This window comes from Drosophila sulfurigaster, chromosome 2L (genome assembly GCF_023558435.1).
Source record: "Drosophila sulfurigaster albostrigata strain 15112-1811.04 chromosome 2L, ASM2355843v2, whole genome shotgun sequence".
Lineage (NCBI taxonomy): Eukaryota > Metazoa > Arthropoda > Insecta > Diptera > Drosophilidae > Drosophila > Drosophila sulfurigaster.
Genome location: NC_084881.1, coordinates 17,648,421 through 17,673,755, shown reverse-complemented (window position 1 = coordinate 17,673,755; position 25,335 = coordinate 17,648,421). Strand labels below are relative to the sequence as shown.

The window sequence follows — 25,335 nt, the reverse complement described above, 5'->3', positions numbered from 1 at the left end:
AAAAACACACACACACAGAAGAAAAAAAATGTATGCTGGGAAAAATTACGAGAGACTCCCACACGAAATGAAAATAGAAATATAAGAAAATAAGAAAAAGACACAAAAAAAAAAAGTAGAAATAAGAACACACTTAATTAGCAAGGATGAATGCTTTTGCTTGGCAAGGGGAATCTAACAATTGCAGTTGTTAAAGGAGTGAGGTAAAAGTTTGTCGGCCCAAAGTCATGAATAAGTTTTCAAGTTGATTTTTGCAAACTGAATTGCAGCAGTTTTAAGACATTGACTGCAAATGTTGAACTTGTGTGGACGCAACGCAGCAGCTTGACAATAATTTGAACATGTCTCAAGTTGATCATTAGCATATTTCATAGGCAAAAGCGGCAAAAGGAAATGGCGGCAACGCGGTAAGAGGTGAGAGGTGTGGGACTCAAAGCCCCCTCAAAGCTTTCCCCTAGTGACACATTTTCCATATTGCCTTGGCAAGTAAGTAGAAAGCGACGCATTACAGTGTAATAATCTTGGTGGCAGTTGGGGAGTCCTTTTTGGACTGGAATCGAGCAGCATCAGAAGCAACAGCAGCTGCTGCTGTTTACACATCGACGTCTTTGACGCGCCCAAAAATGCACTCAGCCGTGTGACCCATTTAGCCAAGTCTGCATTCGACTGGCTGAAAAATGAGCTCACTGCTCACTGCTCAATGTTTGTTGCATATACATGAGGCGGCAAGTGCAACTGCAGTGGCACTTGCAGCTGCCATGGTAGCACATGATTTGCCTGCCTTGCTGGTTGGCGTGTTCGCCTTAAACTTTTCCTCAATCTTCCCAGATGTTTGGGTAGTAGGTCGTTATCATAAAATGATTTGATGAACGAGCTGTGCGCACTTTGCCGCTATTTTTATGTATTGCCACGCTGTGGCACAGGTTGCCGAAAAAAACTTTAGCCAGAAGCTATAAGCTACTAAATTTAATTTTGGAAAAGGCTTAAACTTGCTAGTAGACACTAAAAAATGAAGCAAAACTTAAAAGGTCATATATTGCAAGAGCTGCGCTAGAAAGTAGGTAATACTTTTTGTGGCGCTTAAATGTAGGCAACACTTCTTAACCTGGGCTATAGTAAAGTTAGCTTTGATTTTTGCCAATAAATTTGCACAAATTCGCACAAACTTAAGTTGCCAAAATGTGGTTAGAGTACGCTAGTCCTAATAATAATATTATTTTACCAATAAAACGGCGGAATATAAGTTTCCTCCTAAGCTGCGCTTATAAGTAGGCAACACTTTTTCTATCGAAGCTTTAGTACTTAAATTTTCGTTTGATTTCTGGCAATACATTTCTAATTATTTGGCACTTTTGTTTTTGTTGTAGTTCATTAGTTAAAGTTAGTCACCCCATTTATTTAGGGTCTAATCTTGTTTTGATGGCTGTCGTTGTAGCTTTTTGGCTGGGGCTTTCGAAGCTCTCCACACGCGCATACTTCAAAGTTAATTTATGCGGAAATCTTGCAAATAACAAATAGAATGCTGTGGCATGCAAACAATTTAATCAAATCCACAACAACAACGAGTAACTGTAGAGTGAGCAAGCAGCTACAACAACAGCAACTTAATTAAATTTTCACGTTCCACGCCCCAGCTCACTTGAAGCTTTAGTTGCCCGACCGCCTTCGTTGGCACGCCCCTCGACAGCATTCTGAACAACTTGCAACTTCCTTCAAATTCTCTGCCTCTCTACACGTTTTTTTCTTCTTTTCTTTTCCTTCTCTTTCTGTGCTACGTTCTTCGCTGCTTTTAGCCACTTGAACGCGTCGCCTAAACGTAGCGAGGCGCCCCCAAAAAATTGAAAGTCGAAACCAAAAAAGGCAGCACAAGGCCCGCAGCAATTTGTGGGAGAGAGCGAGCGAACGAGAGTAGCTTAACGGGAGCTGTGGCAACTCCCATTCATTGGCATTCGAACTCTCTGCTCTCCTCACCATCCAAAAGAAAAAAAAAAAATAGCATGCCTGTTGATGTGTCCCAAACTGGCTTTCATTGCCTGCTAATCAGTTGACTAAATCCCCATTACCATTCGCTGATTTCTCTCTCTTCTCTCGCGCTCTGCATTTGAGTGGAGTGTTTAAATCAGTGTAATTAACTTTTAAGTTAATTTGCCAGTGGCATAGCAAGTGAGATCCCACCACCCCTCGAAAATTGTGTGCAGCTGTCTGTCAAGCTGTCATTCTGCCCCTCTGACAATGGCTTTGTTTTCCTTCCCCAACCAAAATGCTAATTAGCGTGCCATCAAAATGCGTGTGCCTACCAACAACAGCAAAAAACAAAAAGAATTCCAATTTGATTTGCTGGGAAAATAATATACAGCAGAGTATTCAAACTAATATTTCAGTCAAAAACATGAAAACAATATTGTACCAAAAAAAGAAAAGAAAAAAAAGGTCACAACTTTTGTGTAACAAGTTTACAATGTAACTTTGGGCATACATAAAATAACGAAAAGAAAAAATATACATACAAGTTGCAAGTTACCCACAGCGCATATTTTTTCATAGTACCAAAAATTGTTACTTTGTTTTCCGGTTCACCAAAACGAGAGACAGAGTGAGAAAGAGACGGGGGTGAATGCGCGGGGCAAAACTGAATTTTAACATTTTCATCTTTGTTGCAAAACTGGGTCAATAAATTTGCAAGTAATGCATAAAATTTGGAGCTGAAACGGAAACGTGCAACTGCAACTGCAACTGTACCAAGCCCATTTCCCATCACACTCCCTTCAACCCGCACTCGCGCGCTCAAAAAGCAGAGACGTGACATTAAAATAAATAAAAATTAATTGGCTCGCTGCAAACGCAAAGTAAATAAAAGCGAGGCACTCTCTCGCCGCTTGCAACACTCAAGTGGCACGTTGCGCCCAGCTGACCAAACTATGCATATGCATGAGGGGTGGACTGTGAAAGTGGTGTAGGTGGTGTAGGAGGTGGCGCTTCAGGCCGCTCGCAAACAAATGAAAAACATGAAGTAAAACTCAAGTTGTCTGCTGCTGTGCCAATTGCAAGATTTTTGTTTGCCTTTCTTCTTCTCCTCATCCACCTCCGCCTTCCCTTCCCCGAGCATCAATTGAGTGGCGGCGGCGGCAACATACTTAATGCCACATAAAGCAAATAAAATGCTGCAACGTGATGTGGTTCAACAACTTGGTCAAAAACCAAATGTGGCCCAGACTCGAAGTGGGATAAGCAATTAATTGATATGTTGATTATAATACCAGACAGGTAAAGTGTAGCCCAATCAGGGTTAAGCAGCTGGGGAGATTATTAAACATGTTATTATAAAGCAATAGAAATATGCAGAAGGCGTAAAATTACTCAAAGCTCAAAAGACTCATCATAAAATAAGAAAACCTACAATACTATATTTTAAACTTAATAATTTAAACAAGTAAGAAAGCTACCCATCGTGAATAAAAGCAAAACAGTGCAACATAATTCTTAAGATATACCAAAATAATATACCGCGAAAATTCTAATAGCCAAAGACTATATTTGGTATATGTGGTATATAATATTTGACACTTTATGGTATATTTTGAATAGAAATATGCAGAAGGCGTAAGGTTACTCAAAGTTCAAAAGTCTTTTGAATAATATAATAAATTTTAAACTTAATAATTTAAACAAATAAGAAAGCTACCTATCGTGAATAAGAGCAAAACAATGATAATACAAAAATACTAAAATAAACAGAAGACTACATTTGGTATATTGATATATACGGTATATTTGGCACCTTATGGCTTATTTCGAATATTGAATTAAAATACAAAAGTATTTCTTAAATCATTACTCAATTTTAATATATACAGAATTAATATACCGCAAAAATACTAAAATAAACCGATAAATACTAAAATGAACCGATGGTATATTGATATATACGGTATATATGGCACCCTTTGGTATATTTTGAATATTGTATTAAACCACAGAGGTATTTTTTAAATAGCTTTTACAATTTTTAACTGCTCGCAACCAAATTTGCAAATTTGTTGTTTGTTGATTGTTATATAAAAATATCTCCAATTAAAAACTGCCAAAATGAAACCAAATTGAATCAACATAACTTGAGGTATAACCTTAAACACAATTATTACATTGACTTTACTTTTAAAATATATGTGTATTTGTTCTCTTCAATATTTTGCGGCATTTTTATCACTTTTTGTGCTAATGCACAACTCTTCAAATTTTATGACAATGTTTGTGCAGTGAGAGAAGGCAAAAAAGTTTTGTTCCAAAAGTTGTTCAAAAAAAAAAAACTTTGAAAACAAATATGGAATATCAGCAAATATTGTTAGAATATCCTGTTAGTATTCATACGAAAAATCAAAAATAATATTAAAAGTTTCCAATGCATTCAACTTGAAGGAACTTAGAACCCGACTGGACACCTGTCTAAATTTTTGTTGTTCAGCTCGTTTGCAATACATGTAAATTTCACATGACTTTCACTTCACAGACTTTTTTGCCTTTTTTTTATCAGTGCTGCAATCAAAATGAATTGCTAGTTTATAATTTGGAATACTCAGTCATTTCTGACGGAGCACATGATATTTAGTGGCTTTTTGAATTGATCGCTTTGTAGGTCGCAATTCATTGATTTAGTTTTACCAAAAAATGTTATAGTTTAATTTGTTTCAATCTATAGCTGGGCTATCAATTTGTATTGATTGGTTACAGTTCGCGTGCAAAATAAATCAAAAACATATCAGCATATCAAATATAAAGTGCTGCTTTAAAACACCTGCTGTTTGACAAACAGAGTCGACAAATGGGGAAACTGTCTGTCCTGTGTGTCCTGTCTATCAGTTGGGGTCGCGCATTGAAATTGGTTTTAATGAAGCGTTCGTTGCGGGCCAGTTAGCAACGTTGGCCTGACCGTAAATTGATTGGCGCCACTGTAAACCGCAAATGTTCGTTAGTTGCCGCTAAAATCGACATTGGTTTTGGCGGCTCATCCACAGTGCCTCGCTTCTTCCCTCTTCCCTTCCTTTCTGCACATCTCTCTCGACATCTCTACATCGACATCCTCGCGAATCTGCTGAGGTGTGAAAGCCAAAAGTTATTGGAGCACGTGCTCAGTCCCCGTTTGTGAGCAATTAGATGCAATAAATCACAGTCGTTTATCTCGCTCGTGTCCCTGTCTCCCTCTCTTTCTCTCACTCTCTCTTGTGCGGGTTTTTGGGCAGAAGCTGCTGAGATTGCTAAGATGGTTGCTGCTGTCTCTACTGCTGCTGGCTATAGGCTCAGATATTGCACACATGACTGCCTCAGTTGCCTCAGTCTTTGTGTGGCCACTCGACTGTGTATTGAAATAGTGGGAATATAGATACACAGATAACACACACATATCATCCAAATACATATATATGCCATATGTTTAACCACACACATATACACTAGATGAAATAGGGGCACGTTATTCGGTCGTTTGTTGACATCCGAAATATGTGTGTTTGCTGGCAATCGCCCAGAGCGATTGGCTTAGCTCATGTAATTGGCTGCGGATTTCACTAGAATTATATGCAATTATTGTGGGTCAACAGTGTGACACTTTATCAATTATTGCCTCCGACTAACACTGGCTACTTCAATATCATATCATATATCCTCAGGGAAGCTGCATACCAGCTACTATATTCAAGTAGTCCTTTGGGAAGCTGCATTCAACTTGGTTTATCTAAGCGTATTTGCACTTAATGGCCTTAGCTAAAGTATTAGTAAAAGACAGCTCGTAAATCTTCATACAAAATTAAAAATTTTAACAAATTATTTGGTACAGATAAGAGCACCGAATAAATTGTGAATTATTGTTAAAATATTGCATGAATGACTGCAGGCTGCTAAGGCTATAAATTATAGCACTAAAGAATTTAGTTCGAAGCTAAACTACTTATCATAAATAAAAGTCATAAACCAAGCCTATTTGTGATTATTATTATTATTGATATCTTAATGATATGCAATTATATTTTTGCTTTTAATTAAAAATTACTGCCTTTGAATATTTTTGGAATACATTAAAAAATTCAATTCAATTCGTTAAGAAATGTAATTCATAAATATTGCTGAGCTTCTGAAAAGATAATGGTCAATATAAAAGTATATTGAAGAATAAATAATATTAGTCAATTCTCTATTACTACAATATTTCATTAAAGAAAAATCACTTGGTATTAAATTGCTTTTGAATATTTTTGGAAAAAATTTAATTATTCAATTCGCTAACATTAGTTATTCCCAGAAAAAATCTAGGTATATTAAAAAAACAAATAACTTTTGCCTTTCCACAAAATTTTATTTAAAAAAATTAATTTTTTTGCTATTTAAATCTAAATAGTAACCTTACATTTTATAAGCTTGTAAATCTTTTAAAAATATTGCGTGATAATCATACATAATAAACATATCCAAAGATCCAAAAGGGAATCGTATATTTTGTTCAGAAAGCACTTGAAAATTTAATCTTAATTGTATCTTGAATACACCATAACATATATCTCGGTAAAAGTTTGTCAGTTTTATCGAACCGAAATTCAAGTTCAAGAGATTTTGGGCGAGAAAGTGTGAGAAAGTGAGAGAGCGAGTCCTTGACAAAACATATCCCTGACACACATTTCACATAATCGTAATCATAATGTTGCACGGTTTTTATGGGTCCGCACCAGTGAAGTTTATGCCAGCCAAAAGAGGGCCACAAAATATAATGGTAGCACACACACACTAACACACGGAGAACGAAAGCAAATGAAGCTGAAATAATAAATTAAGAGAGACGACGACGACGGCGACGAAGCTGATGTCTACGCATCTCACAGTTGCAGTTGAGCTTACGAGACGAAAGCCAAAAAGGCTGAAGGTGTAAGTAAAAGTGAAAGAGAGAGGAAAGCAGCGGGGAATTTTTTCCTTGCTCCCATTTTATGTGGTTCATAAAGTGGCATATGTAAGTCGTTTTAATTATGCAACAGCTAAAACGCAAATGCAAAACTCTTGTCAGAGTTTTAGCCAAAGCTCTGGCTTAATAACAATTTGCCCAGCGCAACATTCGAAATCAATTATGGTGAAGCGAGCCCAAGGCAAACAAACACACTCATGAGTACTCGTGCCTCGTATTCATCGCATCCGGTTTTATAGCTTGATTTACGAGCATGAAACTAATTAGCTAGCATAATCATAATTACGATTAGACCGACGAACCCAACATTACATTATTTGTTATTACGATTATTATTATTTTATTTGGTAGGGCCAGAAGAGTCAGAGTCAAAATGTAGACAGACACGAGAGAGAACTAAGCCGAGATCCACATGCTAATTATGGGTATCTGCATAAATCATGGCCTCTGTGCACAAACTAAACTGACTTTGTGTGTGCTCATAATTAGGTTAACCTAAATGCCAATTATGCCTTAATCAAGCGACTAAGCGCCTATCGACCACGCCTCTCGCTCGTTCGCTTGCTCTCGGAGTCCCAAATGCAATCAGTGGCTTCTGGCTTCTATAAATTTTTCCCACTTGGTTTGACTGAAGCGTAGAGTGCTGATTGATAAATTGATTGATTGATTGATGGCTGACTATCAGAGGGATGGTTGAGCGTTCGATAGCTTGATCGTTAACGCAGCCAGCTGACACCCTTGCAACCAACAACAACAACAACCAAACTGTTAGCCAAGTTGATTTTGTTAGCCTTTTTTTCGCTGGTGTGTTGGGTTGTCATAAATTGAGATTAATCATGTTTCTGATGGCCTTTTTTGCGGATTGACGTTGTATACAACATGATAGCACTTAAGCGGCTTAGCGGCATTGGGTTTTTCCCTCCCCCTTCCCCGCCTCATTTAACTGCCCCTCGGGCATCATGTGTATAAATCGCATATTTAATATATATATATATTTATATTTGTTGTGGTTGTAATCGTTGACAATGCTGCTGCTGCTGCTGCATTGGGTTTTTTCGTCTCATTTTCACATAATGCGCACAAAATATGTTAATTATTTTAAAGCATATTATATTGCTGTTTTTAACAGTTAAGTCACAACTTTTAACACATTCCTGACATCTCATAATTAATCACACTATTAAATAATGCGCATTTTTCATTTAATTAATGGCATCTGTTTTAAACATTTTATAATTGCGCTCATGGAAAATATCATTTATTCATTTCATTTGTAAAATGTAATTTGAATACGTATTTATTATTTTCATTTGAAGTTTATTAATTCAGTTTTTTTATATATATTTTTTCTAAATTAATATTTGGTTTTATTATTTAATTTATTGCTTGAAATGTTTTTTATTTGTTTTAAACATAATTCAATGTTATTGAATATATTTGTTATTGAATAGATTTATTCTCATTTTATTTGAATATATTTTTTTCTAATTTATTATTTTGCTTTTCATTAATTTATTACATGTAATGTTTTTCTTTTTGATTTAAAACTAAATTGTATTTATTTGAATAGATTTGCCATTGTGAAAAATTCATTTGGCTTTAATCACTTTGGAATTATGATGAACACAGCGCTTGGGGCTATTTAATATCAATTTGGGTTTAATTGCAGTTGCAATTACAATTGAGTAGTTAACAGCTTCGCACTTTCCGCTCTAAATCATTTTTATGATGCATATCATAATTTGCTTTCTATCCATAATCCATTTTGCAAATGGCATGAGCATTAATTAAACTATTTACACGCACGATTTGATTAAGATAAACGAACATTTTAATGGCGCCATCTTCACACACCATTTATCATAAGTAGTCCGCATAAACAGACAGATATTTTTGGCATAGGATACTTATTTTTTTTATTTTTAAATTAAATTCATTACATTATTCATTTGGAGTGGTGCGAAATTGATATTCAGGAAATTCAACATTTCTTATCGGGCTGCCATCAAATGTGAAACATGCACATAAATTTTCGGCTATCATATCACATTAATATAATTTATCTCCTTTGCTGCTGCTGTTACAACTTGAATTTCTCTCGCCGAGTAAAAAGACACTCCCACACACACACTCACACACAAACACACGCACACTGCTTTATTGCCTTACAATTGAACATTGAATTTATTTTACATTCTGGTGTGTAATCTTTCATGCACATTCGGCACGCGAAACAATAAACTTTGATCACATCAGATACTGTTAAACTCTGTCGCAGTTGCTGTTGTGTTATCGTTATCGCTTGCCCCCGTTTTAATCGCTCTCAGAGTAGCCGAGAACACGCGCACCGCCGTCAACAGCTAAAAATGTACTAACTGCCAGAGCAACAGCAGCAGCAGCCTTTGACAGGATGCTGGATAAAAGCAGATGCACCTTAACAGTAACATCAACAGCAGCTTAACAGCAACAGTCACTATTAAGGCTTGCTCTTAATTTCGTCGTCAGTTGTATGTGGGCGCTGTTAAAGTGTGTGCTCAGTAGGTTAGTAGGTTGACCCACTGTCTGCACTTGGCATCAATGCCGGCAGTTAACCAAGTTAACAGAGGGAAATTTACTCTTTCAAGAGCTAAGCCGGTTTGCTGTTAGCCGCTCAACAGCTCAACAAGTATGTTAAAAGGCGCGAGGATGTTAAGTGAGAGAAGAGCTCTTAGTACAAACTTAACTGAGTGCAAGCTTAACACTTAACAGAGCTCTCTCTTAAGAGACTTTATGCATCGCTCTCGCTGTTGATTCATTGTTCAATTCCTTCTCAATTCGATTCTCTTGCGCTGTTATGACTTATGTTATGTTCACCATACATCAAGTCAGCTTAAGTGCCCCAGCATTAAGCCAACTCTTTGGAAAACCTCATGAAGTTTTCCCCCCAGAATTATTACTATGCAAAAATAGTCAAATATATGTGTATGTGTGTACTTATGCGTATTTGCACATGAATTCCAAAAGTGGCTACAAATCAACGACTTGCATCTATGATTTGTATTCGGCTTTTTGCCATTAATGCAGCTGCTCGATAAAAGAAACATAAAATGCAACTTCACTTATTTTTGAAGTTTTCCAATGCATCGCATTTGGTTGTGCTTGATTAAACTAGCATTTCATAATTTATAGTTTTAATTATACTAACGAGCAGTTTAACTTGTTTTTAATAAAATATATCATTTTGCATGAAGTCTCTCGACTTGCACTCATAACAAATAGCATATATGAACATAAATTAATGTGTCAACTGAAAATTATCATTTCGTTTCTTGAGAAAGTTTTGTCTTTGAAAGCTTAAAGATTCTAAAAGAAGAATGAAAAATTTGGCACACATAAAAGTGAAAGATACATCCAAGACATTTTCAGTCTAATGCTTTAAAGAAATAAATTCAACAAAACTATTATTTAATGAAGATTAAATAATGAACTTTTTAAATTTTGTGTAACTGAAGGTATCAAATATCTTATCTACGTTAACATTTCACGAAAAAGTTCAGAGATTTTAAGTCTCAAACTTTTATGTAATGATTTGAGAAATACTTTCATTTAATTTAGGTTCAATAATGAAGATTTTAAACCTATTTTATGTAACTAATTGTATCACACATTTTATTCAGAGATTTTAAGTCTCAAACTTTTATGTAATGATTTGAGAAATACTTTCATTTAATTTAGGTTCAATAATGAAGATTTTAAACCTATTTTATGTAACTAATTGTATCACACATTTTATTGATTAGAATTATATGGAAATGTTTTGACATTTTCACTCTCATTTAATTTTGAATAATTTGAACTATATTTTGTGAATTCTCTCAATCTAAAAATTCTAAAAAAATATATTTTGTATAACTGAATGAAACCAATATCTTATTTATATAGATATTTTATTGAAATATTGTCATAATTAAAAACACTTTTAGAGCGAAAAGATAATTGGAAATTACAAATAATATGTAACTTTTCCACCTTTAGTTGTTTTTTTTATTAGCTATAAACTATATTTCAATTAGTTGCATTAAATGTTGCTTCTGTTGACTTTTTGCAATTTTCATAAAAAATAGATAAACTACAAAAAAAGTGTAATAAACACAAAGGAAAATTGTTGAAATTTGGTATTTGCTAAACTGTAATTATTTTAGCTGTTTGTATTAGTTAATAGTTGTGGTCTTACGCCATATTTAATTGGCTAGGCACAATACAACGAAAAAAAAAATGGAATGTTTTGCTTATTTACATTGGCCATTTGCAGTTATTGACATGGCCAATAGTAATGCAAACAAACAGAAAAATAAATGTTTTACTTACGTTATGGCTCAAAAGGCAACAAGTTGGATGAATTCACTTACCTGTAATGAAAGAGAAAAAACGAATAGGTAAACAATGTTAATTAGAGTGCATTTGAACAAATATAATTGCGCATAATTATAACAACGATGGCAATAATAATATTATTGATAAACGGCTTAAATTGCTTCGCTCAATTCACAAGTTCAGTTGCCAGAGAGTAGAACTAGTCGAACATTTTGTGCCGGAGGCTCAGTCATTAGAATTGAGTGCCGAAATCATGTGGCAAGCCGCTTAACCTTATCAGTAGCTAGCTGCAGCTGCAGATCGAGTTGCAGTTTCTGTTGCCATACATTTCCGCTTGAATTTATGGGCCAGACCAATGCATAAATATTCAAAATATGAGCCTGGCCAAAATGCCAGCTGGGGATACGCAAATGCACTGACGATGTCGACGAGACGACCACAAAACCCGAGAAGCCGGCAGCAGCAGCATCGGAGCATTGCAATCAGCAACAACAAAAGAAAAGCATGGCTCTTGGCAGTTGGCAGTAGTAGACTGCTGTCACGCCCCCCTTTTGGGGGGCAGAGGCGGCAGCAAACCGCAGAAATGCATTACGCCCCGAAAATGCGAAGCTGTTGCAAGTTTTGCGCCATGTTTGTAGCTGTTGACTAAACGCATATAAGTGCGGGCTAATATCAAACGGAAATGCCAACTAAACACACACACACACACTCAAACACACACATGCATACGAATGCATGTGTATCTGCAGGTCACAGACTAATGCAATACATCTTGAGAAGCTTGCTTGTTGATGTTGCTGTGTTGCCAGGAGTTAGGATTCGCTTTTGGCTTCGTTTCCGCTGCCCGCCTTTTGAGAAATGCTTGTGGAAAATGGCAAGACTCGGCATCTCGGCAGCTGCAACTGCAACTGCATTAGTTGCTACAGCTTCAACACTCCAACTTTTGCCACACACACACACACACACACACACAGTCTGAATGTGTATGTTTGGCGCATTTCCTGGCTGAGGCCATCAACTAAATAGCATTCATTTGCGTTGATTTATGCAGGCTAACAGCCACCAGATGAAAAACAGACTAGCAGCAAAAATCTGTAAAACTATTTTGACTCGAAGTGCTTGGCTAAAACATACTGTCTGAATAAAGTGTGGTTGAAGAAAATCTGTGTCCCTAATTCGAATGAAATCTAATTTATATATGTTCAATAAAAGTTTAAATTACTATTAAAAATATATTTTTAAGTTAGTTTTTTCTAATAAGTAATTGTTCATTTAATTGTAAGAGCTTAAATTGTATTCATTACATTTATACACATTTTCTTGTATATTCCTTTCACTTTATGTTTTCTAAAATGTATATAATAGCTTTTCTCATCATTATGGTTTTATTTCTATCACAGAAATGTAATATAAAAATAATGAATGAATAATTAATGTAAAAATTCATATTTTCATATGTATGATAATTCCAGTTTCTATTTATGATTTGTTTATATTTAAATAATTGCAACCCATTACAAAAGAAAACCCATAAAAGTTTTCCTACTAAATTTCTCTCTTTTATTGCTTCATTGAATGTCCTTGAATCCTATATATGAAGTTCATTATACCCGCTGTCACCTAATATTGTTTACGGGGTATACATGAAGAGGCATTGCCCAGATGCGGCAGATGCTCAGCCTTTGAATTTATGCCCCAAATGACAGTTTAAAGTTGCAATAAAAATTCAAGGCAACTTATTTATAGTGGCAGTCAGCGATGTAATTACTTTTTCAACACGCACATCATGAGCCAGACAGCAACAAGGGAGTGAGAGAGGTGGAAAGAGGAGTACAGAGGGGAATGTAAAGCATAGCGAGGGGTTCAAGTGATTTGCCGCTTTGGCGAATGCCGTTTGCCTCGTTCTCGTTCTCGTTGTCGTTGTCAGGTCAAATAGCAATGGCTGCATTAGTGTGGACTCCATTGGCCCAATGCAATGGCTGCAATTGATAAATTGGCAATAACCCGTCGTCAGTACATTCTCCCCGCACCCTTCTTCTTCCCCATTGACAACTCCATAAGGAGTGTCGCCTGTCGTTTGGCATTGACAGTTCAATGTGCGCACTGATGCGCAAATATCAACTCCAATACACTGGCTTACCCCTCAACCAACTCACACTTCACCACCCTTTCCCTCCATCCCTCGTTGCACCGTCACTCGTCTCTCGTTTCGCTTCACATTCGCTTTCATTCGTCCTTTTCTTCTTTTGTCGCCTGCTGACTCGATTCTGCTTTGCGCTTTTTTATGGCAGTTCGTGACCGAGTTGCAGTCAACTTTAACTTCTCTTCTCTTCTCTGTTTTTATTTTTTTTTTGCAACACTATTTTTTCTCATCTACTCTAGTATTTTTTACTTTGGTTTTTGGTCTGCAAAATTGAATTAGTGACATTGGCAGTTGCTTTGGAAATCTGTGAGTGGATCTGCGGCACCTTCCGGATGACTGCGATAATTTCATGAGCATTTCACAAAAGTGCTTTTTATCAGTAAATAATCTTAAAAATCGCTTTTTTCCTTCCCTTTCTCGTTGACTTTCAGCCACATTGCAGTTTTCATTATTAATTGAAAGCAAAAGTATTGAGCAAAAAAACACAGCCATGTGGTAGGCTTATTGTTTACTCACAGCAAAGGAGATTATAAAATTTATTCTTGTGGCGTGAAGAGATAAAATCATCTAGAGATTTGAGTCATTTCAACTTTTAATCAATTTTTAATTAATTAAAAACGTAGTTGGCAGTATAAGTTGCTTACTACAAAATTACAAAATTATGTATTATGCATTTAAACATTCAAAAATAATTTTAAATTGATGAACGATTTTAATGAAAAACAAGTGTATTTATTATTTGAATTTTGTAATTTTCAAAAAATAAGGAAATATAAAATTTTGGTAAGAAACAATTCCATAGAAATTTCAAAACTATGAATTTGGTATTAAACTAAAAATTGTTAAATAGAGAAATACCCAGAAATTTAAGAATATATAATTTCAAAAACAAAGTCAATACTTAGCTACCAGAAATGTATTTTAAAATCAAAAGCAAAATAAATTTGAATTAAATTGAAAATTTCCAAACATTTTTATAAGAAATTCTTCAATAATATATAATAATTTGTTTTGCCTTAACTTCGTTCAAGCCTAAAGAAACTAAGTTATATTAAAATATATTTAGGTTATATGCTTTAGCAAAATATTAAAAAAAAAAAAAGAAAAAGTTGTCTTTGAAAACTGCATAAATTCAATATACAGCTGCATCCATAACGTCTTTTACAGCTGCCAAAGGAACTAAACTTCATTTAGAAGGCAATATAATCGCACACAAGTGAAGCAAACTCACACACACATACACGCATACACACACGCACACACCAGCAAACACACATAAACATCCATAAAGCAGCCACAGAAGTGCGCATATAAAAATCTCATAAATTGAAATAAATAAGAAAAATAACAATTTCTATAGAGCGCGCACACACACACACACACATCCAACGGCACATACACACACACACACACATACACTGGCGCATTCCTTTTGCATCTTAGACTGCAATATTCATAACTCTTTTCAAATGTGGTCAAGTGCGATGGCAGTCCTCCTCATCTTCGCCCAACTTTCTCCTCTGTCTTTCTTTCTCTCTCTTACTCTTGTACTCTCTGTATGTCGCTCTTTCTTTCTAGCTCTGTCCAGCTGAGTGACTATTCACTCAGTGTTTGCCTGATAGCTTTTGTTGTAGTCTTTCTAGTCGCTGCCGTTGCTCTTGTTGTTGCCAGTTCCCAGTTCCCAGTTGCTGTGTTATTGGCATCTGCCAGACATCTGCCTCTTCCACACCTCCCCTCACTCCACCTTGGCAGGCAGGCAGGCAGAGGAGCGAGCAGGCATTCGCTGCCACAATTTTATTAAAAACGAGATGAATGGACAACACTGCACAACATGACATTTGGTACTCACAAAAAAAATAAAAAAAATAGTGCACGGATGACGAAAAGTGTGGTTTCACTTCATAATACTTTTGTCAATCCCAATGCCAAGCGTGTAGCTCAGGGTCAAGTGAAGGGGTGGGAGTGAAGTGAAGGGCAAGGCAAGTTGTATGGCCATTTCGTTATTCGACATGCAATTGCCATTGCACTGACTTGTATTTTATTTTTATTATATTTCCACACACCCATACACCATCTGTTGGGTGTGTGTTTTGGTGCATTGTGTGGCGATTTATGGGTTTTATTTGGCCACTTTTTACATTCATACACAAGTGTGTGTGTGTGTGGAAGATGTTGGCTTGCTGCTACGTGGAACATGAACATGGCTATTCGCAGTCTTCGTTCTTCGTTGTCGTTTGGCATTTGTCGCCCTTTTGTATATTGTTAGCTTATTGCACACATTTATTGCACTCTGCACTCTCTATCTATAGTACTTTCTCCCTCCTCCCTCCTCCCTCTCCATTCGCATTCGCATTTATCTCTGTATGGTATGTCCAGTACGTGCTTTGTTGTTTTCTTTTGTGGATTAGAATGTGCATTGCACATGGCAATCCTTTACACTTTACACTTTACACTTGCTCGTTATTATATGTTGACTTTTATTGGGTTTCTGCGCAAACTTCTACTTCTGAAAACTTGTGGAGTGCCTCATAATTCAATGTGCCAATTGTCAACGATGACTTGCCAACTATCCAACAACTCTCTTGTTTCCCCCTTTTTCCTCTAAATATATACTATGCTGGAGTTTGTTTATCTGTCAAGTTATCGCAGCTGGATATGTTTATTTTGCCATTGTCTCTATTTATTTGTATTTGTTTTTGATACGAATTGCTTTGCACTACATACATTTTAATTGCAAAATAACAGTATTCAAATGTTTTACTCGATTTTTATGTTCTTTAACTTTAACAACCACAGTAACACACAAGACATGGATTAAGAATCTCAAACATTAGTTTTCACTTTCCAAAATGCTACAAATATATATTATTTAAATGAATTTGCATGTCTAGAGTTAAATAATTGTTGTTTAGCCGAAATAAGTTGCACATGTTATTAGCAACATATTTTAAATTGTTACAGTTCAATAAAGATACTTTTTTTTTTAGAAACTACATTTCCCTGGGAGACACTGTTATACTGTGAGATATATATTTTCAATGAGAGCACAGCTGTATGGTATTATTTTCAATATATACCAAATTAGTGTACCACGAAAATAGTATAAATATACGGAAAACTATATTTGGTATATCGATATTGTACTACTTTCAAAATATACCATACACCAGATTGACACTCAAAGCAACTAATGGGTGTCGTATTACTCAAATATACTAAATATAGTAAAAAAGAAATACCAAAAACCGAAACAAATAAATTCGGTGTTTGTACATAACATAGAATGTGCTCGACTATATATGCATATATTTTTAAATTTACCCATACCATTTAAAATAAATACATACAAATTTTTATCTGCAATCATATTGCGTTAAATAGCAGCTCATAAGTCAATAAATCAAGTTATTTGATTGAGAAATATGCGCCATAAAATGCCAGCAATTTGATCCCAAAAATTCCAAATAGTTGTTAAAGCACAACCAAGACATACATTCTTATCATTTAAATTGTAATTAAACTCATACTTGACAAAGCAAAAGTGACAACATATGTGTGTGTGTGTGTGTGTGTGTGTGTGTGTCTGTTCTGTGGGTCAACCAAGTGTTGGGCAGTTTGTGTGGCACCACAAAGCGAGAGAGCCGAGTCCTTTTGGTAGCATCAACTTTGCCACAAAAACGGATTGTTCACATATTTAATTTGCGCATAAAGTTAAACACAAAGGGCAATTTAAGAACAAAACTACATTGGTTATATGGGAGGAAGAGAGGAGGAGGGAGCAGGGAGGAGGTGACCAACAACGATGATGATAAGATCCTTAAAAGTAATTACAACACATATTAAGTATTTATGCAACAATAAAACGTTTAGACCCCAAAATGAATGGCAGCCAAGCCAAAAAGGAGCACTGACACTCTACAGATAACAGCGCCAAACTTTTCTTCTTTTTCTGTTGTTGTTGTTGTTGTTGTGGGGGGGAAAACTTGCGACAAAACAAAATACAAAGCCAAGAAACAATAATTTTCAAATCCAGCTGCAAAAGTGGAAAACCAGCAAAAAATAAAAGAAGACGAAGCAAAGCGATTTAGGCTCAGCGGGAGATATAAAGAAACTTTAAAACGGAAATAAAATGTAACAAAATAATAAAATGTACGCTCGTAAAAAGCCCGCACACAAGTTTTTGGCCAAGAAGCCGCCGCATTGGGCCAAGCAAAAACAACAAACTACAGACTGAAAACTGAAAATGAAGGCAAAAACCCCAAAATTGTAGTCGCTGCACTTGAGCCACAAATTATTTCTCTTTGCGTTGTGTTATTTTTGTTTGTTTCGTTTGCTGTTCTGCGTTGTATTTTGTATTGTATGTTTAACAATACCTAAAAAGTTCACAGCACTCTGGTCACACTGGTTGTGAGGGGTGTCTTGTCAAACGATTAGTGCAGGACTTTTGGAAAGTTTTTGCGGCTTTTTTGGGGGGAGGCGAACGACATCGGCGACGGCGGCGGCGGCAGCACTTGAAGCTCGGTGTCGTCCTTTTAACGATGCCGCGTCGGACAAGTTTGTGCAAATAGTTTATGGTTATTGCACTTGCACACACACCAACGCACACATACCACATACATAGTCTCTCTCTATCATGTAAGTGAGTGCGCTTTAAGTTAGCTTGAGCGGCTTAAATGATTTTAATTGTTATCGTGCGCTTTAATTGCACTTTAGTGCGTCCTCGTCCGGCCCAAAAGTTTTATGCCATTTCACATTGTTCCTTCCCTTCATCCACTTTGAGGCTAATGGCAATTAGATTCTGTCTCTGGCTCTTCGAGCACTGCCAAAACTCTGTGTTGCCATAGCCTCTTCCGCTTTTAGCCATTGTGTTGGCCAGCCGCAATCTAAGATTTGATTCATTTCTGTCAGATTATCTGAATTGAGCCTTTGGTAATTGAAATTGATTTTAATGCTTATTCGATTAGTCTGAATGTGGGACTAGTTTATGGTTATTGCTCTACTGTTATTTTGAAATCATAATTAAATTTCAATTTGCATTTCTAAAGCAAAATTAATTTCATTGTTAGAGGTTTAATTTATTTTAATAAAATAAATTCTAATGAAATTCAAGGCGAACGAAGACCTGACTGTTAGATTAGACTGACTGTTAATTATCGGTCTTTTAAATAATTTAAATTCTACTCAGGTATTATTTTAGGTAATTCGAATATAATCAAATTCCTTTCAGCACTCACACATTACAAGTAATTTTGGTGGGCTCTGTTAATTATTACAGAGAAATATATTCTTTTCCTAAAAGTTAATAATGCTTTGGCAGCCTTTGATTGAAATTTTCCTTAGCCATATTTTATGAGTACTTGCTTTAATAAAAAAGCAATTACTTTTAATCTGAATGCCAAAAACAATTTAAATATAACCACATTTCTTTATTATTCAGTAGCCTATTATAAACATTAATATTTTACTACGCTTTGAAAGCATAATTTCAAAGAGCAAATTTTTACATTTAAATCATATGTAATATTGTTTTTGTTAGCCACAACTAGAAACAGCATTAATTATTCTTCTCAAAAGTAAAATGTGAATACAATTTAATTTGTAAACCGTAGATTACATTTATTTAGTATTATTTCATATTACATTCCTTTTTGAATGGCGTTCTCCAAGAGTAAAAGTTTTGCATTGACAAATTTTCTAATAACATATTGCTCAGTCACATTATTTAACTGCATTAATACTACTTCCCAAAGGTAAGATTTGAATACAATTTAATTTGCAAAAGATATTTCGAATGCAGTCAGATTTTGTAGTGAATTTTAAACATTATTATGTTTCACATTCCCTTTTGAATGATGCTCTCAAAGAGCCAAATTTCGCTTTGACAGTCTTTTCAATGAAGTTTTCTACAGCCACGTGCACCCAAAAAGAAGAAGAGAAACGCAAAATCCATGGCAAAAATCTCGTTTCACTGCAAAGCTAATGTTGGGTGTATGCTTTATGTGCGAATCCCCAGAATGACAATACTCATTTTTGTGTATGCGTGTATTCTTGGGGTAATCTATTCAAAGCCATTGGGCACAGTCATGCGACCCTTACCAAATTAGCTCTGCCTACACACATACAGACAGACAGACAGACAGACACACACATAAAAGTATGAAACATGCCGAAATTAATAAAAAACCATTTCATTTAATGTCGGTAATATGTTGCCAGCAAACTGGATAAAAACAAGAAACAAAGCGCAGAAAATAGGGACTGAGTTTTTAAGGCAGACAATGCGGCATAATGAGACATGCTCCGACAATGCTCGATGCTCGGCAACTGGGGGAAAAATGTCAAGTAAAATACGATAATTATGCGACATTTAGCAGTTTAGCAGGCAGTCAACATCAGCCGAAGTAGTCGGGAAAAAGGGCATTGGAAGGGTTTAATGGGTTGCTGGGGATCCAAATGAAAAGTGAAAACATAAAAAAGGGTTTCGGTATAACAACACATCCAAAAAAACAACCGTGAAAAAATCGAGAGAAAGAGTTAGAATGAAAATACAGCGGAAATTACAAGTGCCGCCAGTTGGCGACAAAAAACCAAATGACGACGACGACGAGGACGAGGACAAGGACACAAGAGATCTGCAAATGCAAAATGAAATCGAAAGCGAAAGCGAAACGCACACCGGGAAAAACTGTGTCACGGTATGGGATTCACATTAAGAGGTGCCGAAGAGTATTGGGTTAAAGTTTGTCCGCCCTTCTTCTTTTTTTTCCTCGTGTTTTTTAAACTCGTTAGTATGCGCAACGAGACGCAAAATCAACAATTTCTATTTTGATGATTTTTGCAGCACTATGCGAAGCGTTTAATGGGTATATTGGGTTACATTCGAATACACAGCACGTCAACGTCAGCACCGAAACGACTTAAAGCCAAAGACTGGGAAAGCGTAGCAGACGTGTAAAGGATAAAGGATATCTAAATGTTGATCAGATACTTTTTTTTGGGGGGACGGAGAGGATATTAGAGGCATATATTTAATAAGCATATAAATGAGCAAAGTTTTCAATGCGAAAATGTGTGTTTTACTGCGCCTAACGTGGCGTATGCGTGATTTTTTTTTGCTTTTTTGGTTGGGAAGGTTACAAAAGGGCCAACGAGTTGGGAAACTAACAAAGTTTGAGAGGGGCACACACACACACACACACACATGCAGAGTAAATCTTTTACCTTGAGGCCATCATTGAAATATCCAGCGAATGGCACACGTGGCGTATACGCATCATCATAAACATTTTTGTGTCAGATTCGAAGGCGAAAAGAGAAGTTCCTAGTATGACACATGCCATGCTGGTTAACTTTATTTTTAATGGCCCGCTCATAAAATGGATTTAAAGCAATTTTTTTGCGGTCTACTAAAAAATGTGCTGACCAAACGCAAAACGTCCCTCATTCCCATTTCCATTTCCATTTGCCCATTTGCCTGCCCTTCGGCGCCCGCACCAAATCCAAATTAATGACAAAGCTTAAGCGAGCGGCGACCGCCTCAAATTGCTCAACATTTTTAAGCTGTGAATTAATGACTGCAGACGTGAAGGAAAAATGTAAATTCAATAAAAAAAATGTAAGAAACAACAGAGCGAGAACAAGCAACACGCAAACCATAAAAATAAAAATTACAACAACTAAAAAAAGAATGAAATAAAATAATTTTACTTTCTAGCTTTTTCGAGTTTCTGCTGCGAGTTCATCTTATTTATGCAGTGAATTATTCAAATTTCTGTGCGCCTTCGTGCTGTCTGACGGCGACGACGAGCACCTAGGCAAGAGCTTACTAAACTCTAGCAGCTACAAACAAACAGCATTTCGTATGCATGTGGGTCAAATAGTGCGCCGGTCTGCATATCAAGTATACGCCCGCTTGGTTTTGTCGTTTCTTTGTCTTTGTCGTTGTCGTTGTCGTTGCTTTGGCTAGAATTTCAACAATTTTGCAAGTCAACTAGGCGACAAGGCGACCCCCAAAAGCCACTCAGACATGGAATAGGCTTTTACTTTTATGGGCGACAAAATTGCCTCGCTCTTTGGCTCTTTCGCTCGCTCTATGTGCGTGTGTGTGTGTGTGTGTCAGGAGGTTGTGGCATCCTGGCATCGTGGCATCCTGGCATTTCAAGCATCCTGTTCTTGTTCTTTGTTGTTGTTGTGGTCCTATCATACTGCAAAAATAATTGCCAGCACTATCATTTCTATGCCGTTTGCCTCGTTGCAGATTTTTTTTATACTGCCGCGGGTTAGCCTTGAAATTCTTACGCATTCATTGTGAAAAATACTTTTCAAAGACTCATTACAGTTGTAAATAGATTTGCTGTGGTCTATTCTGTGCTCTTTCCAATTTATCATTCATTTAGTTGATGCAAAGTCGTGCCAATTGACCAAAGAATTCAAATGTCAATTGCAAACTTTAACCACAATTATGCAGAGCAAAATTTGTTGAATAGTTTGCCAGAAGTTATCGATGATGCGCATTGTCAGCGAATTGACCAACTTTTTTGAATATTAATAGACTGATGTCAGTGTCACAGTGGCCCGCAATCTATTCAGTCATGCAATGCTGCACAATCAAGCAGCAACTAATCCATAACAATTCGCGCTCTCTCTCGCTCTCGAGTGACGCACATGGCCATCATCAATTATTTGCCGTGCTCAGTGTGCAAAGGGCACACAACGCTGGGTGGGATTAAATTCACTTGGCGGCGAGCAGTTCTAATAAATCAATTAGTGTAAAAGTTTAGTGTAATGCAAGCCAGTCAGGAGCCAGTCAGTCTCTGGGTAAAAGTCAAAGCGATAATAAGCTTAGCTGGCATTTTGGGGTAAGCCAAAGCAGAGCATCAGAGGTGAGATTGCGCATACGCACCGTGCGCTGTCATTCCCTGATGCATATGCATAAGATGCTCTCACTACTTCTTCTTCTTCCTTTCAAGCACCAAAGTAGCAAGCCTCAAAGCCAAAAAGTGCCACACAGTGGCGAAGAGTCCAATGCAAGTGACAGCAAAAGAAATGCAACGCCATTTTTTGGCCCCGCTGCACACGTTCAAAGCCCCCAAAGCTAAATCCCCAGCTAAACTTAAAGGTTAAGTTCTAAAAGAAGCTACTGAAATAATAATAACGCGCTGCCAGGCATAAAGTAATGGTGTAGTCACTCTCTCAACGGTCTTTGGTGCATTTAAAATGGTTTAAAGCAAACGAAAGTCATATTTCAAAAGTAGTTAATACATCTGAATGTGTTTCTCGATTTAAAAATGTAATAATACGTATTTTTTTAATAATGTTTTAAATCGAAAAAGAATAATACATATATAACCTAGTTGAAAACTTTTAAATATAATGCATTTTTATAAGAAAATATTAACAACTATTTCTTTAATAAAATATAATTTAAAAAAGAAGTATTTAAGTGTCATTTATAAATACAAAAAAAAAAATATTAATTTTGCTTAACCAAATTTCATTCAAAATACTGCTATTCCAATAACATAAAAAATAAAATGTATTTCTTTTTAATACAAATGTTAGAAATATGTTTTCATTATTTCCTAATCAGAAAATACTGCACAATTCATGACCATTCATCTTTCAGTATTTTTTAAGTGGATTAGTATGCGTATACTTTATGCAAAAATGCGGCAAATTTGTTTCATATATAAACCGTAATTTTTAAATTTATTTGTGTGGAAAAAACATATGAAAAATCATTAGTTTTCAAGATGAAAAACTCATCTAAATTCGCTAGACCAAGCCAAATAAGTATGAAATACTGGAACATACGCATGGTGAAAATTGTGGCAATTTCTCAGAAGCTCGAAGCTAAGTGGCTTATGCAAATGTTTGTGGGCATGTGTGCGTCAATGTGTGTTAGCAAAAAAACTATAAAGTTCAGTTTAAACATTATGCAGGCCCAAATATTTGAAGTTTCGTAGCCAAAAAGCCAAAGGCCAAAAAAACATAAAGCCAAGAAATTGCATTCACGCGGTTCGTTAGCCCAACAAACACATGACGGGGTGAATAGGGGGTGTGTGTGTGTGAGAGAGAGAGTGATAGGCGAAAAGCTCAAAGGCAAAACGAGCTGGCACAGACGGCTGACTGACTCGCCCACTGGGCGTGGCATTTAAAGTGGGTGGAGAGAGGGGGGAGAAGCTGCCACAGCGGTCGCTTGGCCAAAAGCAAAATTGCAGCCAAACATTTTCAAGTGGCGGCTGCAACATCGTCAGAATTATGCTACAAATTTATGAGACGACATAAATTCACAATGTTTGTTTTGGCTACATACACACACACTCACACGCAAACTGTTTTCCTTTCAATCTCTCTCTCTCTCTATCTCTCTCTTTCCCTCTCTAGCTTCCTCTATCATTGTTCTGTGCGCTACAAGAAGAAAAACAAACCGAAATATCAAGAGCAAACAAAAAAGCAATGACACCCGCCTTCCCTTCTCTTCCGTCTCCTTTTCCTGCTGCTTTCTCTGCTGCCCACATTTAGCATTTGCTTAACCCCCCTGCACCCCACAACAGCACCAGCAACGAGCATCTCTCTTAGACACACACACACACACACACACAAGGGGCGGCTTGGTTTGAGTTTTGGTTTTTCGGGTTCCTTGTGATGAATATCATGTGGTGAAATTTGTGCAGCAAAGGCCAGCCACATAAAGCGGGGTTCTTGCCCTTCCCCTCTCCTTTTCGCCATTTGCTTCTTCAGAAATCCACTCTCCAAAAAAAAGGGAAAAAATTGAAAAATGCATGCAACTGTTTTGAAGGTTGCCTGCCATGAAACTTTCTATGCATTTTAACATGCGAAACTGCAAAATTTTTCTGCAAACTGACAGCCCAACGACCTCCACCAGACCACGCCAGCATAGACATTCATGTAAATTACACACACACACACACACACACGCATGCAGACAAAGCATTATTCCAGTGACCCAACATGTGCGCTCAATATGAGTTCAGATGCATTGGATGATTCATCAAGTGGCGGCTGTGACAACCAAAAACAAAATATACACTAGAGTCGAGTGGCAGAACTGTCAAATTTGCAGAATTTGCTAAAAGGTATTTCTAATTTTCAGCAGGAAGTGAAAACAATGTTCAAATATTTATAAAAAATTTCCCTGTTAAATCGACTGCATACAAAGCTTTCTTTTTTCTAGTTTTTAGAAACAACAATACGAGTCGTTGAAATAGAAATTTTACAATTTAAAAGCAAGAACTTTGTATTGATTTTTACAACATAAATAATTTATGCGTAAATTTAATTAAGAATTGTGAATACATGGAACAATTTTAATGTCAACATTTCTATTTTTTCTTTTAGTTTACTAAGTAATTTAAATGGTTTTTAAAAAGTTTACCATGTCAATTATATAAATAATTTAATTTTAGGTATTTTTTATGTGATTTTATGCCTAACTAAATATGCAACTTTTTTTTGGCTAGTTTATAAATTGTAATCACTGATTTGATAGCTTCTAATCAGCTGTATTTTGATTACATGCTCAAATTTTTTTCCATGCTGTGTGCAATTTTTTGGACGAAAATATCTCGCTGAATTTGAAGCCTGTTATAGTACAACATCTCTGCCCTGCTTTTTTGTCGCCCACACTCTGTTTGCTGTCTCTTTAGCTTACTCTGGGGGAAATGGCAGCGTGTCCAGGCGCATCGAGGGGCAGGCACAAACACGTCGCATGCATAAATGCAACTTTTGGCCCGCACATGAATGCATCATTGTTATTGTTGTTGTCGTTGTTGTTGCACTTGCTGCTGCTGCTGTTGCTGATGTTGGCATTGCAGCTGAAGTTACTGTCATGTCAGTTCTTGCCGAGCAGAACGATATTTTAGCTTCATGTATA

At 36.3% G+C, this 25,335-nt stretch overlaps 1 protein-coding gene across 2 annotated transcripts in view; it reads right to left on the bottom strand.

The window, feature by feature from the left end:
- Positions 1 to 25,335, bottom strand: part of LOC133850476 (putative neural-cadherin 2) — a 153,277-nt gene that overhangs the window by 61,390 nt on the left and 66,552 nt on the right. Inside the window, exon 1 of one of the 2 annotated variants that reach the window (XM_062286593.1) lies at positions 9,113 to 9,284. The exons of the other annotated variant lie outside the window; for it this stretch is intronic. The gene's annotated coding sequence lies outside the window, so the exon portion shown is untranslated. Of the gene's footprint in view, positions 1 to 9,112; positions 9,285 to 25,335 lie in introns of those variants that run through there. 2 annotated transcript variants of the gene reach the window in all.